Below are 15,124 nucleotides of genomic sequence, written 5' to 3'. Positions count from 1 at the left end.
TGGCTTTTTTTTTGTCAAAAATTATTTGCCCATATAAACATGGGTTTAAGTCTGGATTCTCAATTCTGTTCCACTGGTCTGGGTGTCTGTTTTTCTGCCAATACCATTCCGTTTTGATTATTGTCGCTTTGTAGTATAATTTGAAGTTGGGCAGATTAATGTCTCCAGCCTTGTTCTTTTTTCTCAGGATGGCTTTGGCAGTTCGGAGTCTTTTGTACTCCCATACAAATCTGATGATTTCTTGTTCTATTTCTTTAAAAAATGCTGATGAGATATTGATGAGGATTGCATTAAATCTGTATAATGCTTTAGTTAATAAGGTAATTTTAAGTATGTTGATTCTTCCAATCCAAGAACACGAAATATTCATTGATATTTCTTTTATATATATATATATATATATATATATATATATATATATATATATATATATATACACACACACACACACACACACACACACACACACACAATACTACCACACACAATAATATTATTTATTTATTTCTTTTAATAGGGTCTTGTAGTTTTCATTATACAGGTCCTTCACATGTTTTGTTAGATTTATTACTAGGTATTTTATTTTTCTTGTTGCAATTGCAAAAGGCATTATTTTTCCACTACTTTTTCTGATACTTCATTATTAGAACATAGGAATGCTACAGATTTTTGAATGTTGATTTTGTATCCAAATACTTTGCAGTTTTTGCTTATTGTTTCTAGTAGTGTTCTTGTGGAGTCTATTGGGTTTTCTATATAGAGAATTATGTCAATCGCAAATAATGACAGTTTAAGTTCTTTTCCTATTTGGACGCCTTTTATATCTTTTCCTTGCCTGATTGCACTTGCTAGGACCTCCAATGTTATACTAAATAACAGTGGAGATAGTGGAGAGCCTTCCTTATTCCTGATCTTAGTGGGTAGGTTTTTAGTTTTTCACCACTCAGTATAATGTTGACTGAGGGATTTTCATAGATGGCCTTTATTATGTTAAGGTACTTTCCATTTGTTAAGTGTTTTAATCATAACTGGATGCTGTATCTTATCAAAAGCTTTTTCTGCATCTATTGATATGATCATATGATTCTTATTTTTAATTTGTTTATGTAGTGTATCATGTTAATCAATTTTCATATGTTGAACCATCCCTGTGCCCCTGGGATGAAGCCCACTTGATTGTGCTATATAATCTTTTTAATATGTTGCTGTATGCAGTTTGCTAGTATCTTGTTTAGATTATTGCATCTATGTTCATGAGAGATATTGGTCTGTTGTTTGTGTGTGTTTGTGTGTGTGTGTGTGTGTGTGTGTGTGTGTGTGTATGTGTGTGTGTGTTATTCTAACCAGGTTTTTGGATCAGAGTATTGGCCTCTTAAAATACATTAGGAAGTATTGCCTCCTCTTTGATTATTTGGAAGAGTTTGAGGAGAATAGGTATTAAATCTTTGAATGTTTGATAGAACTCACTGGTGAAGCCATTGGGTGTTGGACTTTTACTTTTTGGTAGGTTTTTGATGATTTTTTCAATTTGCATACTGCTGATCAGTCTATTTAGATTTTCTAGTTCTTCTTGATTCAGTCTAGGAAGGTTGTATTTTTCTAAGTACTGGTCCATTCCTTGTAGGTTATTAAATTTGATGTTATATACTTTTTCATAGTATTCTTGTATAATCCTTTGTATTTCTGTGATGTCAGTCATAATTTCCCCTCTTTCATCCCTGATTTTGTTTATTTGTGTCCTTTCTCTTTTTCCTTTAGTGAGTCTAGCCAGGGGTTTGTCAATTTTATTAACCTTCTGAAATAACCAGTTCTTTGTTGCATTTATTATTATTATTATTATTTTCCATTTCATTTATTTTTGCTCTAATTTTGATGATATCTTTCTTTCTGTTGACTTTAGGTTTCATTTGTTCTTCCTTTTCTAGTTTTTTTAAGATGAAGCATTAGGTTGTTTATTTGGGCTTGTTGTTGTTTTTGGAAATAGGCCTGTAATGATATGAACTATCCTCTTATGATCACTTTTGCCATCTCCCAAAAGTTTTGATATGTTTTACTATCATTATCATTTGTTTCTATGTATCTCTTGATCTCTTTTTATTTCTTCTCTGGCCCAGTTGTTCTTCAGTAGCATGTTTTTTATTCTCCATGTATTTGCGGTTATTCATGATTTCCTTCTTCAGTTGATCATTAGTTTGAAAGCATTATGATCAGAAAATATGGTTGGTATGATTTCAACCCTCTTATGTTTGTTGAGGCTATTTCTGTGTCCCAGTATGTGGTTGATTCTTGAGAATGTTCCATGTGCACTAGAGAAGAATGTATAAGCAGCTGTTTTGGGATGGGAGGCTCTGTAAATGTAAATTATGTCCAGTTGGACTAATGTGTCATTTAAGGATGTTATTTCCTTATTGATTTTCTGTTTGGATGGTCTGTCCTTGTCCAACAGTGGGTATTTAGGTGGCTACTACAATAGTGTTTTGGTCTTTTTCTTCCTTTAGTTTTGTTAGTAATTGCTTTACATATTTCGGGGCTCCCTGATTGGGAGTATAGATATTAATAAGTGTTATGTCTTTTTGGTGCATGATTCCCTTTATCATTATAAAGTGTCCCTCAGTATCTTTTTTTACCTTTTTTATCTTGAAGTCTATTTTGTCCGATATTACTACCACTACTCCCACTTTTCTCTGAATGCCACTTGCTTAAAATATCATTTTCTACCCTTTCACTTTTAGTCTGTATTTGTCTTTGGAGCTGAGATGTGTCTCCTGGAGGCAGCATATGGTTGGGTTTTGTTTTTTGATCCATTCTGCAACTCTCTGCCTTTTTATTGGTGAGTTTAGTCCATTTACATTTAGAGTGATTATTGAAATATGAGGTCTTCTTATAGCCATTTTATCTTTTGCTTTCTGGTATGTTGGTGTTTCCATTGCTTACTTGTCCTTGTGTATCTGTGTTATTTATTTTGGTTGACTTTTGTGGGTTTTCTCTCTGGTCCTTGTTTTATGTTTATACTTCAGTTCTGAATCTTTGGTGTGTAGTTACCATTGTGAATATGTAAAGGATAGTTATATATATATACAGTTGTCCATTTTCTTCTGCGCATGCCTTATCTCCATCCCCTTTTGCAAATTTGTATCTTTGAATCCTTCCTTTTCAGTCATTGTTGTCTCAGTTTGTCCCTATGTATGCTGAACGTTCATTTCTGTCTTGCTATAGCAATTCTCTTTTTATTATTTAAGCTTATATTGCCTTATTCTTAGTAAGGGTCGTGCTCCTCCGCTTCTATTTGCCTGATAGTCACCTTACTCTTAATTATGTATTCTTTTCATTTTGTTTTAGTTGAGTTGACCCCTTTCTGTATTTATTGTTGTGCATTCCTCGTAGTGGAGAATTCCCTCAATTCCGTATGCCTAAAAGTCTTAATTTTTCCTTCATATCTAAAGGAGAGCTTATTCTAGGCTGGTATTTCCGTTCACTTAATAGTTTAGATATTTGATTCCATTCCTTTCTGGCTTATGAAGTCTGAGCTGAGATGTTCGAGGATAATCTAATGAGTTTTCCTTTATAAGTTACCATTTTCTTCTCCCTAGCTGCCCTGAGAATTTTGTCTTTGTCTTTGATTTTTGATAACTTTAATACAATGTGTCTCGGTGAAGGCCTTTTTTAGGTTTTAGGTAATTGGGTGTTCTGTTGACTTCTTGAATTCTAAGCTCTAGCTCATTCCTTTGATTTGGGAAATTCTTGTCAACTATTTTTCTAAAAAATGCTTTCTAGTCCCTGCTCCTTTTCTTCGCCTTCAATAATGCCCGTTATTCTTATGTTTCCTCTCTTGATGGTATCAGCTAGTTCTTGAATTTCTCTTTCATTATTTTTCATTCTTCAGTTTCTGCCTTCTTCTTTCTGATTTATTTCTGTCTTCGATATCACTGATCCTTTCCTCCATTTGGTCAACTCTATTTCCCAAGCTTGCTATTTCATTTTTCAAGTCTTGCAGTATTTTTTTTTTTTATCTCTTTTGGAGGTAAAAGTTCTATCCTGTCTTTTTGAGGGTTTCAATCTCCTTTCTCTGTTCATCTAGTTGTTTTTTGAATTCCTAAAATTTTTGATATGACTTGTTTTTGGAACTCACTGAATTTTCAGAAGTACCTTTCTGAATTCTCTGTCATTTAAATTGCATTTTTCTATGTCCGTAAGCTTATTTTCTGGAGATTTTTCTCTTTCTTCTTGAGATGCCTTGTCACCTTGGTTGTTCATGGTGTTTAATGGACTATTTCTCTGACTGGGCATTAATGGAAATGTATTCTGTTTTTTTTTTTCCCCCAGAAAGAAGCTTTATTATATAAAGCTCTCTCTTTAGTCTACTGCAAAGAAGGTGCTTTTCTTTTGGTTTCCAATAGGTGAGATCTAAGCCTCTTAGATATCTGCTGTATATAAAGTCTTAATAATGCCTTTATATAATGCCTTTATTTTCTTGTAGATATTTAATCATGTTCGCTACCATCAGTTTCAGTCCTTGTCAGTGTTAACAACAGTTTTGGTAGTGTGTGTTCAGATTCCCCTGGGTCTCCACGGTATTTGGTCTCGGAGGGTATGGGGGGCGGGGATCTCTGGGTTGGAAGTTGTGGGCTGTGGCTCAGCCTCGGCTTTGCAACTGTGGCCTGTAAAACTCAACTGTTGTTTCTCTGCCATCCACCCCTCTACTTTCTGACCCGATGAATGGGCTCTGCTACTGGCTGTGTAGAATTCACAAACTCTCCCTGTCAGGGATATTCAGGGAAGTCACTGCACCTTCTCCCCTCCCCTTACAGGGAGCTCCAGTGGCTGCAAGAGGCAGCTTCTTTGTTTCTCCCAGTCTACCACCCGGCACCTGGGCTTCTGACCTGTGGTAGCTCTTATGTGTAGATCCCATGCTCAGATGTGTTGGTGTGCAGTTTGGGAGTATTATTTTTTGTTGAGTTTTAGATGTTCAGCTTATTGCTGTTTCAAGGGGAGAGATCTGGGAATGTTTCTTACTCTGCCATGTTTTGAATTTGGATCTTTGAATCCTCCCCTCTTCAGTCATTGTTTTCTCAATTTGTCCCTATGTATGCTGAACGTTCATTACTATCTTGCTATAGCAAACCTCTTCTTATTGTTTAAATTTATAATGCCTTGTTCTTAGTAAGGGTTGCACTCCTCTGCTTCTATCTGCCTGCTAGTCGTCTTACTCTTAATTATGCATTTTGTTTTTCATTTTGTTTTAGGTATGCTGACCTTTTCAGTATTTCTTGTAATGCATGCCTTGTAATGGAGAATTCCCTCAATTTTTGTATGTTGTAAACTGTCTTTATTTCTCTTTCACATCTAAAGGAGAGCTTTGCTGCATTCATTATTCTTGGTTGGTAGTTCCTTTCATTTACTAGTTAGTATATTTGATTCCACTCCTTTTCGGCTTGTAAGGTTTATGCTGAGAAGTCCAATGATAATCTATGAAATTTCCTTTATAGGTTACTGTCTTCTTTTCCCTGGATGCCTTGAGAATTCTTTCTTTGTCTTTGATTTTTGATAATTTTAATACAATATGTCTTGGAGAACGCCTTTTTGGGTTGAGATAATGGGGTGTTCTGTTGACTTCTTGATTTCCAAGCTCTAGTTCATTCCTTAGATTTGGTAAATTCTCATCAACTATTTGTCTGACTATGCTTTCTAGTCCCTGCTCCTTTTCCTTGCCTTCGATAATGCCCATTATTCTTATGTTTTTTCTCCTGATGGTATCAGCTAGTTCTTGAATTTCTCTTTCATTATTTTTTCAATGCCTACAGCACCTGGTATTGCTAGGTGACCTCCCATCCAAATACTAACTAGGCCTGACCCTGCTTAGCTTCTGAGATCAGGTAAGATCAGGCGCATTCTGGGTGGCATGACTGTAGACTCTTTCATTATTTTTCATTCTTCGGTTTGTGTCTTCTTTCTGATTTATTTCTAGATTTCTGTCTTTGATATCTCTGATCCTTTCCTCCATTTGGTTGACCGCGTTTCCCAAGTTTGCTGTTTCATTTGTCAGCTCTTGCAATGTGTTCTATATCTCCAGAATTTCTATTTGGTGCTTTTTGAGTGTTTCAATCTCCTTACTAAGGAACTCATTCTGCTCATCTAGTTGTTTTTTCAATTTTTGAAATTGTTGATATAAATTGTTTTGGATCTCATTGAATTTTTTCAGAAGTACCATCCTGAATTCTCTGTCATTTAAGTCGCATATTTCTGTGTCTTTAAGCTTATTTTCTAGAGATTTTTCTCTTTCTTTCTGAGCTGCATTGTCACCTTGATTTTTCATGGTGTTTAATGTTCTATTTCTCCACCTAGGCATTAATGAAAGTGTATTCTGCTTTTTTTTCTTTCCTGAAACAAGATTTATTATATAAATGTCTCTCTTTAGCCTGTTGCAAAGAAAGCATCTTTCTTTTGGTTTCCAGTAGGTGGCATCTAAGTCTCTTGGAACCATGTTTTATATAAAGCCTTAATAATGCCTTTTTTTCTTATAGATGTTTACTTATGCTTGCTACCCTCAGTCTGAGTCCCTGTCAGTGTTAGTGACAGTTTTGGTAGTGTTTGCTCTGATTCCCATGGGGTTCTTTTGTTTTCAGTCTTGCTGGATATGGGGGGAAGGGCACTCTGGTTTGTGGGATGGGGCTTTGGCTCAGCCTCGCATTTTGCAACTGCAGCTGGTAATAATCAACTGTCGTTTCTCAGCAGTCCCATTTCTCTTCCATCCCTACTTCTCTGATTTCTTCCCTGCAACCAGCTACGTGGAGCTCACAGCTTTCCCAGGCAGGGCTGTTCAGTGAAACCACAGCATTTTCTCTGCTCCTCCTTCTCCTGCAGAGAGCTCAGGGTATGAGAGGCAGCTTCTTTGTTTCTCCCAGTCTACTGCCCATCTCCTGGTGTTCTGACCTGTGGTCACTCTTATGCACAGATCTGTCACACAGTCGTGCTTATATGCAGTCTGGGTGTTTTTTTGTTGAGTTTTAGATGTTCAGTTTATTTTTGTTTAATGGGGAGAGATCTGGGGACGTCTTTCACTCTGCCATGTTTCTGACATCCAGACCCCTAAATGCATTTAGATGCCAGAAGTTTTCCATGATAATTGAAGTACTCCAGAATTAGGAAAAGAGTAACTATTTAATCATCATGAACAGGGCTTTTAAATCTAGGGCTTTTTATTTAGGCTTCAGGAGATCTCTGAGCTCTCCAAATTTAATGAAATATTTATGTATATACATATGTATATTTTGTCTATGATTTTTTTCCTAGGAAGAGAATATACAGCTTATATGGAATTCTCAGATGAATTCTGAAATTCTTCAAAGCCTAATTATCTCCTTAGATATGAAGGTGACAGAGCATAGTATAGGAGATTTTGAATGCTGGGGAGAAATGTACACTACTTTATTACAGTTTTTTTTGTTTTGTTTTATGTGTGTCTTTCCCTCTATTAGATTTTGTCTTCTTTGAGGGAAAGTCTGACTCATCTGTGTATCTCTGATGCCCAGTAGGGTATCTAGCACAGAAAAAAAAAATCAATACATGGTTTCAAATAAGGAATGAAACCAGGCCACTGGGGTACACAGGAATCAGGGTAAGGTGGGAGGAAAGACATTGACGTAGGACTATATATCTAGGTCCCTACCTTGGTGGGCATAGACAGAGAAGATAGAGGTGCAAGGATGTCCAGTTATCTTTAGTTAATTGATGCTTTTTACAGGGTCTAATTTTATATACACGTATTCTTTTTTGGGATCATTCTCAGTAGGAGTTAAAATCTAACTTCTCAGCTCTTCTTCTTTCCTAGTTAAGATGTGCTTTTCAATCAATAAAAATGAATAATTTAAATTCAATATACCTCTGTCACTATCAATAATACTTTTGTGAGTGATGTAGTACTATGGTAATTCAATTTGTTAGTCACTGCCACACTTTCACATGACAGTCTGCTGAAGTTGTAAACTTAATTTACTCTAGGCACTTGACACAAGTAACATTGATGAGTTTTATTCTTTAAAAAATTGATTCGGCCACCCCCAAAAATTTCCTATGTATTTGTGTTTTATTGAATAAACAGGCATCTGTCTGGTTAAAAAGCTTCTTTAAGCTAAGGAAGCTTCCCATTTGATTTTAAGCAGAACTTTGTTGAACAATTTAGACTTCTTTGTTGAACAATTAAAACCTTAAGGTTAAGAATGATCTGGGATGTTGTGTTGTGCTGCCTGTTTGCTCACTTCCCGTATAGCTTTTTATCATCTAGGGTACAGAGTCTGCTTCTGGATAGCTCTCACATTTAAAAAGTTCTCCACAGTAGAGGCAAAAATAACTGTTTTGCAACTTTAACCCATTATTAGCTTTCCTGAGTTATACATTGTAAATTTATTCACCAACTACTTGCAGGTCCTTTCATATATTTGAAGGCTGTTAGGATGTATGTTCAAGATTTTTCTTGTTCAGGTTAAACTTTCCTAGTACTTTCAATTCCTTTTCATTCGACAGGGTTTCTAGATTACCTCACAATTGTGGTCATTCTTCTCTAGCTAGACCATGGTTATAGGTATTTCTTTAAAATGTGGCATGTAAGACCAAAGACAACACTCTTGGTGTGATATAAGGTACTAAACTTAACTTATGACTCTTTTTAAAATGATGCTCTCAAACTATTGTCCATTTTTTAAAGTAAAATTAATGAGCTATATATTTTACCTGTTATTCTTTGTTGTTTGTTTCCCTTTTATTGATTTAAATTAAATATCCATAACTCATTTTTCCATAATGAATAATTTTCATTTAAGTAAAATTACCAACTTAAATGGAAGAATTGAAAAATGTGGATCCACTAACAATCATTTTATGAATAATTAAGTGCAGAGCCCCCTTTATATGAGGTCTCATTAAGCTCTCTTTTTTTCATAGGAAACACTTATTATAACTGTAATTAATTATATCTTTAATTATCTGGGAATTCTGAGATTTATAAATTAATTGTGGAGAACTGGTAATTTTAATAAACTTGATTTTTCTTATAGCACTAAAAAAAGTCTTTTATTACAGAAAACTTCAAACATTTACCAAAGTAAGAAATGTATTTTAATGAGCTCCCATGAACTCATAACCCAGGTTTGACAAATATCAGTTCATGGTCAATCTTGTTTCACCTATACAATCCCACTCTTCTACCCAAGATTATATTGAAGCAAGTCCAAGACATCATATCATTCCATCTTAAATATTTCAGTATCTATTTCTAAAAGATATAAGCTCTTTATGAAAATCATATTCTCAGTACCATTATGACACTTAAAAATTTAAGTTATCATAAAATAATATAGCTAGTGTACAAATTTTCTTGATTTTCTTATGAATTTTCTTTTAAATTTGTTTGAATAAAGATCCAATGGAATTCTATACTTTGCACTTGTTTGATATGTTTCTTAAGTCTCATTTAATCTTTAAGGGTCTCTCTCTCTTTCATTTTTAATTTATTCAAGAAGCCAGGTGACTTGTTCTATAGTTTCCTAGTCTAAATTTTGCTGATTGAATCCTAGTAGTGTCACTTAAAATATTTCTGTCCTCTATTTTCTATAACTTGGTAGAGTTGGATACTTAATGAAGTTTAGGTTTGATCTTTTCACAAGAATACCTCATAGATAGGGTTATGTACTTCCATCAGGAAGCATAGAATTTCAGCCCGCCTCTCTTTTTATGATGACAGCAGCCACTGATGCTCATTGCCTACATCTGTAGGGGTTGAGAAATGGTGATAACCTAGCACTACTATTCCTTCTTCATTTATTAGTTGGAATACTTCCATAAAGACAATTTTCTCATCATCGACTATTTAGTTTCAATGAGGTATATACTATATAAGAGGGGCAATGTGAATTCTTCATTTTTTATTTACCAGTTTTCAAAATAATGAGTTTGTTCACTAATAGTCAATAGTAATGACTTGCTTCACTGTTATTATAAACTCATATTTTTAATAAACTTAGTGTGTTTGAATCTATTGCAATTATCATTTTTATTGACTCATCACATTGACTCTTGGGTCCTTTGACATGACCCTATTTGTTTTTGTTAACTTACTTGCTATCTGATATGACAAGATGATCCAGTCTCAACTTGAACATTTTCTGTCCCAGACCTAGAATCTGTAATTTCTTTTGGTGGGAAATGGTATTTTGAGATGACAGACTGAGTGCTAGAGTTGCTCATTGCTAGGGTCGCTCAGTGCTTCTTGGCTTTTTCAGTGAACAGAACTAGAAAATATTTTAATGTAAAATATCTCATGAATTTATAGAATAGTTCTACTTCAAATTCAGGACTGCAGATTTTTAATCTTGAGATTATCAATCTTATGTCTTTATCTCCTTTTTATCCATGCCCCAAATCTTGCTTTTTAATGATACTAACAAAAGTACTTATTTCCTTTACCATTAATGACTCTAAACTATCACCAATAATAAGACTACACCAAACAGTTTAAAATTTTTTAAAAAATTAATTTAGTTCTTAAGATATATCTGACTAGGAATGGAGAGTCAAATTACTGTGTTTTAAAAGAACTAGGAGTAGTTCCTCTATGGATTGTTCTGGTACCAACTCTATATACAAGTTAATTTATTTCAATTTTATTTCATTTTATAGTGATTGCTTTTTAAATTTAATTTAATTTTATAATTATGTACGATATTACAAAGATCTAAAGTCACAAATCTAAAAAACGAGGTGTATTTAGAAAAATCTAGCTTTGATTCTCATTCCCTACACTATGTCCTCTCTGTCTCCTACAGATAGCCATTTCAAAAGTAATTAAAAAAACATTATTATAGTATAATATACACTCGGAAAAGAAAAAGTCATAAGCATATAGTTCAGTGAGTTATCACAAAGTGAACACATCACAATACCACCACCCATGTGTTCAAGAAACAGAACAAAAATAGCACACCAGAAGTTGCCCTCATGCATTCCATTGTGTCACTACTCCTCCCTTCTTCCCCAAACTAGATATTATCCTGACTTATAAACTTATCAATTAGTTTCCCTTGCTTTTTACTTTCATATAAGTGGAATCATATGGTATGTATTCTTTTGGATCTGGCTTCTCTCATTCAATATTCTGTTTGTGAGATTCAGCCATGATGGAACAGTCATTTGTTCACTTTCATTACTGTATAATATTCCAAAATTTACCTATACTAATGTCGATGGACATTTGGGTAATTTTGAGTTTTTGTATTTTAAATTCATGGTCCTAAGAACATCCTTGTAAATATATTTTTTGGGGGTTGGTTATAGACCTAGAGTGAGATTTATGAGTGATAATAATATGTATATGTCCAAATTTAATACACAGTGCCAGTTTTCCAAAGCAGTTATACCAGTTTAGATATCCAGCAGTAGGGTATGAGTTTTTTTTTGTTTGTTTGTTTCACATTCCATCCAAGAAGAAGGCATAGCTCTTCAATTATTTAGATACAGTTTTGTGTTATTTGTTAAAGTTTCAAGGTTTCTACATATGGATCTTGCAAAATTATAGTTAACTTTATTCCTCTGCATTTAAATTGTATGTGTGTGTGTGTGTGTGTGTGTGTGTGTGTGTGTCTGTATCCTTTTGCGTATTCTCCTTAGAAATAGGAATCTTTTGAATTTTGCATATTTGATTTGTATATGACCACCACAATGAAACTTTTAGTTCTCATAGTATTATAGTTGTCTCTTGTATTACATGGGTATATACCTTGTGTTACATGGGTATATGATCTTCAAATAATGACAAATTAAATTTCATTTTCAACATTTCAGCCTCGTATTTTTCTTTATCTTATTGTGTTAGCTAAGACTGCCAGAACAATTTGAAAAATAAGAGCATTAATGAGCATCCTTGTCTTTGATGAGAATACTTATAGTTTTTTTAAAATTTAATATAATATTTATGATTGATTTTTGAAAAATATTCTTCAAATTAAGAAAGTTCCTTTCTGTTTCCAGTTTGCTTAGAGTTTTTTTTGGAGGGGGGAGGGCATGAAATGGTACAAACTTTTTCTTTTCTGACTTTGTTGAAATATAATAGACAATTAGTTGCTCATATTTATATTGTACAATTCAACGAGATTTTACTAAATTATAGTTGGCATAAAATAATATATTAGTTTCAGTTGTACAGCATAGTTACCAGAGATCCAAATAACTCACAAAATGATCACACCACTAAATCTAGTGCCCCCATCCCCCTTACATATTTATTACATTATTAACCATCTTCCCCATGCTACACTCTACATTTCCATGTCTATTCTGCAACTATCCATTTGTACCCTCTTAATCTCTTATCCTGTTTTCGCTGTCCACCCCCTAACCCTCCTAATCTGCTAATAGCCATCAAAATATTTCTACTTTTGTTGTTATTTATTTTGATCTTTAGATTCCACATGTACATGAAATCATGCAATATTTGTCTTTATCTATCTGACTTATTTCATTCAATGCAGTACCCTCTAGGTTCATGAAGGCAATACCTTTTTCAATCCCTTCCTTTTTTTGTCTGGTGTGTCTTTAAATCTGAAGTGAGTCTCTTGTAGGCAGCATATGTAGGGGTCTTGTTTTCTTATCCATTCAGCCACTCTATCTTTTGGTTGGAGCACTTAATTCTTTTCCATTTGAGGTACTTGTTGATAGGAATGTAGTTATTACCATTTTTATTCCTGTTTTGGATACATGCTTTTTTCTTCTTAAAGAAGGCCCTCCAACATTTCCTGTAATACTGGCTTGGCATTGTAAATTCCTTGAGCTTATTTTTGTTTGGGAAGCTCTTTATCTCTAAATGACATTATTTATCCAGAAAAGCTGTCATTTAGAGTCAAAGGACTCTAAATGACAGCTTTTCTGGATAAATAATTCTTGGTTATAGATCCTTAATTTTCAGTATGTCAAATATTTAGTGCAAGCCCTTCTGTCCTGCATAGTTTCTTTTGAGAAATCAGCTGCCAGTCTTATGGGTGCTCCCTTTAGGTAACTAAATACTTTTCTCTTGCTGCTTTTAAGACTCTCTCTTTGTCTTTAATCTTTGGCATTTTAATTATGCTGTGTCTTAGTGTGGGCCTCTTTGGGTTCCTGGTATTTGGGACTTTCTGAGCTTCTTGGAGTTGTATGTCCATTTCCTTCATCAGGTGAGGAGAGTTTTCCATCATTATTTCTTCAAATAGCTCTTCAACGTCTTATTTTTTTTTTATTTTTTCTTTTTTAGGTACCCCTATGATATGGATATTTTTACATTTAATAGTGTCCCATAGGCTCCTTAAGTTATTATTATAGTCTTGGCTTCTTTTTTCTTGCCATTCTGATTGAGTGTCTTTGGCTTCCCCATCCTCTATCAGTTGTTTGATCTTCTTCTTTATTCATTGTTATTACATTTAATATACTTCTCATCTAGATAATGAGTTCTTCATTTCTGACTGGTTCCCTTTTATAATTTCCAGTTCAATTTTTTTTTTTAAATACCTACAGCACCTGGTATTCCTAGGTGGTCTCCCATCCAAGTACTAACCAGGCCCGAACCTGCTTAGCTTCCGAGATCTGACAAGATTGGGCATGTCCAGTTCAATTTTTATGTTTTTTTTTAAATCTCTTTGTTAACGTTCTCACTGAGTTCATCTACATTTCCCCTAAGTTCATTGAGTGTCTTCATAACCAGTGTTTTGAACTCTGCATTGGTTAGATTGCTAGACTTCATTATTCCTGGATATCTGTTCTGTTCTCTCAGATGGTTTCTTCTTCTTTGTCTTTCCACTTTAGCTGCCTTTCTCTGTCTGTTTCTAGGTACTAAGCAAAGCTCCTAAGTCTCCTAGTCTTATTAGTGCAGCTTTGTGTAGTAGGTGTCCATTAGCACAGTCCTGAGAGAGGTTCAGCTGCAGGCTAAGTTTAGTTCCAGTCTGTGTCCCTCTGGGGCTACCTGTTAAGATTCAGCAAGCAATCCACAGATGCTGTGCCTGTAGTTGCTTCAAGAAACCACACCAGAAACCGAGGCCAGCTGCTACGAGTGTGAGTCTTGGCACTCCTCAGTAATGAGGAATGATAATCAAAATGGCATGGTACTGGTAGAAAAGCAGACATACAGACCAGTGGAACAAATTTAAGAGTCCATAGTAAACCCCCATTTATATGGGAAAAATAATTTTTGACATAGGAGTCAAAAACATACAATGGAGAAAGGAAAGCCTCTTCAATAAATGGTGCTGGGAAATCTGGAAGGCCCCATGGAAAATAATAAAACTAGTCTATTGTCTGTTCTCACCGAGGATACACCCGGATGTGGCTTGAGTAGGACTGTGAGTTATGGGAGGCAGAGTTTTAGGGAATCCTCTGCGTGGCGTGACCTCTTTTATTCAGTTTGATGATGTCTCAGCTATCTGGGCACTGTGTCAGCACACTTAGAGCGGGGAGTGATCAACAGAAATAATGGAATCTTTTAAACAGACTGAAAAACTTCCCTGAAGGAAAAACTCAGGTCCTGATGGCTTTACTAATGAGTTGTACCAAATATTTAAAAAAGAATGATCACTAATGCTTCAAAGTATTCCCCCCTTAAAAAAAAAAAAAGAATGGAAACACTTTTTAACTCCCTGTATGATGCCCATATTATTCAGACATCAAAACACAAAGACATAACAAGAAAACAAGATTACAAACTAATGTCTCTATAAATATAGATGCAAAATATCTAAAAAAATACTACCAAATTGAGTCCAGAAACATATAAAAAAGATTATACACCTGACAAAAAATGATTTATCTTAGAAGTGTGAAGTTGATCAAACACATTAAAAGCAGTCAATGTCATAAACTATATTAATAGAATTAAGGACAAAATCCCCTTGATCATCTCAATAGATACAGAAAAAAAACATTTCATAAATTACAATAGCTTTTTGTAAATTTTTATTTTATTTTATTATTAATTTCAAGTATACAGTACATTGGTTAGACAATTGTATAGTTTATAAAATGATCCCCTTAACTTCTCTTCTTTTCCTCTGGCTCTCCATGTAGCCATTACATTACATACTCAAATTAGATAAAATATAAGACCTAAACTATA

General features: G+C 34.3%; 1 pseudogene; it reads right to left on the bottom strand.

Moving 5' to 3' along the window:
- Positions 1-5,792: 5,792 nt before the first annotated feature.
- Positions 5,793-5,911, bottom strand: LOC120604333 (uncharacterized; annotated as a pseudogene).
- Positions 5,912-15,124: the final 9,213 nt, after the last annotated feature.

This window comes from Pteropus medius, unplaced genomic scaffold, assembly GCF_902729225.1.
Source record: "Pteropus medius unplaced genomic scaffold, Ma_sr-lr_union100, whole genome shotgun sequence".
Taxonomy (NCBI): Eukaryota; Metazoa; Chordata; class Mammalia; order Chiroptera; family Pteropodidae; genus Pteropus; species Pteropus medius.
Note: the sequence above shows the minus strand (reverse complement) of the source record. Positions and strands in the feature narration are given on the sequence as shown.